We start from the raw sequence: 5,057 nt of genomic DNA, 5'->3' as shown, positions 1-5,057 counted from the left end.
AGAACAGAGCAGCTTGTATGTTCTGCTAAATATCTTCTTAGAGTCATAGATTTGGAAAGACGTGAAGGTAAAAAAATAACGACCGGATTTTTATTTGTGGGTGAGCTGGCTGTTACGCTATGTGACCTTTTTTCCCTCCCTGTTACGTTTGTGTGCCAAACACTTGTTAGATGGCATCTGATTTCTGCGATTTTAATAACCTTTTATATGTATCGTTTCAATAAGTAGATACTGTCAACATGTTCTAGTTCCTATTGTATCTTGCTCTTAGTAAAGGCACTCCGTTTTCGAACTAGTCGCTGCATGTTCTACCTTACATTTAAATATCTATATTTATATCAAAAGGCGATAAAGGAGAAAGATTAATATATTTTTATGACTGATTTGTTATTTTTAGGGCCACTGTCTGGCGTTGTGTCATCTGCTCACTGAACATCTCATAGTTATACCACGTATTGTTTACTGCTGAATGTTTTGTATGATTCGAGATCGTGGAGAAATGTGCGAAGGAGACAAAAAGGAATTGCACAAAAAAATGTATTGCACCTGTAACATTTCTCCATTTCACTTTCATTAATGGTTTGGGAGGGTGGGGTTCTTGTATGTTGTGTTCTTGCAAGTAAACTTCCACACAAAAATCACATTGTCATCGTGAATGTTCTACAACACTGCAACAGTTCAATGTCGTGTCATTTCCCTTAAAGAAAACAGGACATGATAAAGTATTTTAGTTTTTTTTTTTTTTTTTTTTTTTTATTAACATGGTGTATCTACACTGAGCTCCATTAGAACAAAACAGAAAAGTATGTTTTAGGTTAGTTTGTTCTTCATATTCCTTCAAACAAAAGGGAAGTTTCATATATACATTTATACAACAGTTCTTTCTGGTCCTCGAATCTGATTGGCTGAACTCCCAACAGCCGTTTGTAATCGTATCACTCCGCTTGCGGTATTTCTTACAGCGAGTGTCAAGGCAGATGCCCAAATCTAGTATCATTTTATGAATATTACTGTTTTTGTGTCACGGAATGTAGTTTTAAGAGGTACTTGTTTATAGTTCAAAAATGCAGTTGGTTAATAAAGATAACGTCTATTTGAAAATTTACGTCAACGTTTTTGGACATAGGAGCTCCGTATCGTCAGCGGTCATTCAGATCTTCTGGAATTTACCGCTGACTCTGATGTCACCATAGTGGTTAACTTAAACATGAGATATAATTCGTTGTGGGTAATTCTAACAGGCAGTCTTTGGTCTCATTAAACCATTATTTGTTCCAGAGCAAATTGGCAAAATCTCATTCAATGCTGTATCAGAGCGCTGTGTTTGTACTTTTGACTGAAGCGCCTAGCAACTTTTATGATGGCTGTAGTTTACTAAATATTATTATTCAATAAATAATATTTTAAATAAATAATAGTAGTATTTAACCCTCTGGGCCTCCTCATTAAGGGGTCACACTTGGCTCCCTCGCGGTCAAAAGTGACCGAAGCCTTAAAAATTAACTTTTTTTTTTCTTCAGGAAAATCAATTAAATATATTTTTGTTCAATAATATTTTGTAATTATTATTTAGAATTTTGAGCATTTTTTATGAATCTATGCAATATATATACAGTTTTAATGAGCAATTTTTTCCCAGTAGATTTATATTTTATATTATATTTTTTTATTAATTATGTATTTATTATTTTTCAATAAATACAACATTTCACATTAAAATAGAGTAAAAGCATTTAAAATACATTTTTTTAAAGTGAAAATTGCACCACCTAGTGGCATAAAAAATAAAAACTTGTATAATGCCATGTAAACTCCTGTATCTCCCTATATACATATATACAGGGGCTTTGGGATTCCTATTGTTTTTTGTTTTTTTATTGTTTCTTCATTTTATTAGGCTTTGCATTTAGAAATATATTCAGACATTCTAAAAGATAAATTTTGAAAAGGTTTAGATATTTTTTTGATTGGATAAATATCAGGTTTTGCATTTTTCTGCTTATTTCTGTGTGTCTCTGTGTGGGTCTGTGTGTGTGTGTGTGCGCGCGTGTGTGTGCGTGTGTGTGTCAGTTCTGTACTTTTGTTATTTTAGAGTGTCAGTCCTTGCTTGCTGAACACTTCTTTTCAGCACAGTTGCTCATTTGTAGCTTGTATTACCAAAAGATTATCTGAATTATCACATTTTTTCGTATTTCCCATTCATTTTCTATGTCGGTCATTTTTGACCGCGAAGGAGCCAAGTGTGACTATTTTTTTTTTGACCCTTTAACATATCCGAATCATGTCACTGATTTTTTTTTGTACTCACATAGCTAATGCAACAAAAGTCACCAAGTGTCATCTCATTCTGATGAAGCTACGATTTTTAAAAATTCAAAACACAAAATTTTTCGGTCAAAAATGACCGAAGAGGCCCAGAGGGTTAAACGCGTTTAGTATTGAGTAACGGTGCGTGTGTTTGTGACGGTGATTTTAGTTACACTGTTCCGCCATTAGATGGCGACAAGAGACGAATCAGCGCTGAAGAATTTTATTCTGAAAAATAGACAAGTTAGAAACAGAAGTTATTTTTAGTTTTAACATCTTGACGCAGCTAACAAATGCACTGAGCAGCACTGTCATCAGAAATCACCCTTAACAGATGAAAGGATGTTACAACAAAGATAATGCTTTCCTCAGTGGACATTCAAACTAATGTTTCATCATAAATATGAAGAATGAATGCTGTATCAGATGCAGGTAATCACGACCATCTCTTTCATAATACAAACATAACAGTGAGCTTTTAATGCAGTAAAACAATCCGTTTTCAATGAAGCAACTCAACGTTTATTCGTTACTAGTTCTAAAGTGATGTTTTGGAATTCGTAACAGAGGCTTGTGTTCAGCTGTCCAACTGTCAAACTGAGATTTAAATCCGTGGCGGAGGGAAGTAGAAATATCACAAAAGATATTTTAAGATGAGTATTTACACACTTGTGTGGTCGAACTGTAGTATAAACGCAATATCACACTCGGAGATCTGAGACATGGCTGTATATTGGCATGCTGAACCTATTAAGTTTAACAGACCCCCTAAACAAATCGTGATATGTCAGGATATGACTGGTTATGATCGGCTATGATTCGTTGGTATGATAAATCCCACCATCAGTCTGAATGAACAATATAATGGAGTTAATAGGAAGACTAATTCAAAACATTAAGTAAACAACTCACGCATTTATGTAAGAAACTTCTTTTCGCATCATCCGAACACTTTAAAACACTGGTTACAGATACAAAAATGTAGGCCTATACCTTTAATTTAATCAAGCTGATTACTCACAGATCAGGCCATTTTAAGTCTTATTTTGATGTAACAAAGTGGTTATATATTTATCTAGTGAAACGATCGGTTACTTTCTTTTTTTAAATTAACAAATTATATACTTTTTAACCCTATAAATGCTCATCTTGTCTAGCTCTGCATGAACCTCCAACTTCAAAATCGTCCTACAAGTGCCGACCCAGTGTTATCAAATGCCGTTTACAAAAAGTAACAGCAAAAGTAGGATGATTTTGAAGTTGGAGAAGAAAATGAGAAGGGAATTTTTTCGAGCTATACCCTAACTGTCATGAACCGGAGCACACAGAGTTCACGCTAGACAAGACAAGCATTTGAGGTTAAAAAGTATATAAATTGTAATTTTTTTTTATTAGAAAATAACCAATCGTTTCAAGACCCTTCTTCCTCGGCTAGGATCGTTTAGAGCCCTTTGAAGCTGCATTTAAATTGCATTTTGGAAGTTAAATCTCACAGGCACCATAGAAGTCCGCTAGGCTATATGGAGAGAAATCCTGAAATGTTTTCCTCCAAAAACGACTTTACAACTGAAGAAAGAAAGACATGAAAATCTTGGATGACAAGGGGGGTGAATAACTTACATGTAAATTTTTGTTCTGAAAGTGAACTTCTTTAAAACACTAAACTAATGAGATTTATACTTGGTTTTATTCAATAGAATAACCTATTAATTACGTTGTTAATGTAAAAATACAATATCAAAAATTTTTCTGGTAGAGTAAGTAATGTTTATTTAACCGAGAAAATGGTGACTGGGACATGAACTTACATTTAATTAAAACAACATCATAGCCTTTTTAGCAATCCCCCAAAAAGGCGCACGTATGCTATGGTTTAAAGTAAAATTAATATTTGATAAAATATGTGTTTCCGTGATGAGTCTTTTGGTGATAGTGCGGGCTCGCACTCCAACTCACTGTCAGCATTCGAATTTGCGAACCCATTTGGTGCACTGAAATTCACTAAGATATAGTGAGTGAGGTAACTTTATATATAGAGTGGTATTTTTGGGGACCATAGTATAACACTTGGCTGCTATTGCAGTAAGCTGTATAGACGTTTTTCCTGAACGCTTAAGTCAAGTCTAACTCTTAACCTACTGAGAATGCTTTGCATTTCCGGTCTTTAGTGTTTCTAGTCAAATTAGCTATATTTCGATCTGATAATCTAATTAAACCTTTTAAAATGTTTTTTAAAAGCACATGGCTCCATAGCGCCATCACTTTGCAATGTCGCAATTACCGTCATTTGTCAGTGCCTCACTCCTCAAATTTTAATGAGTGTGTAGATGACACGAAGCTGCCGACGTTAGCTACATTAAAAACTGATGGGTGCTATTTGAATGGGCTCCTATGGAGACTATGGAGAGAATCCAATCTGAAGTTTGAATTCGTAATAGCGGCGCGAGATAAAGGTCACATGACACGCGAGAAATAAAGGCGCCATTTTTATAAAGGTAGCCTACAAGACCACAGAAGATTTTTTAAGGCAGCAGTAGATAGCACTATTTTCAGTGGAAAACGGCTTAACTTTTAGGTTGTTCCTCTCACAATTTTATCATACGCTTCAGAAGACTTCGAATACTGCTTACAGGTTTGTATGGACTACTTTTATGACACTTTTTTCGAGTTTGGCGTTTCAAATATCCATTTATTGAATGAAAAAGCATCCTCCGTTTGTTTTAAGAAAAAGCCTCATTTTGTGTTTCACT

Source organism: Garra rufa, chromosome 25 (assembly GCF_049309525.1).
Source record: "Garra rufa chromosome 25, GarRuf1.0, whole genome shotgun sequence".
Taxonomy (NCBI): Eukaryota; Metazoa; Chordata; class Actinopteri; order Cypriniformes; family Cyprinidae; genus Garra; species Garra rufa.
This window is presented reverse-complemented; position numbering follows the sequence as displayed.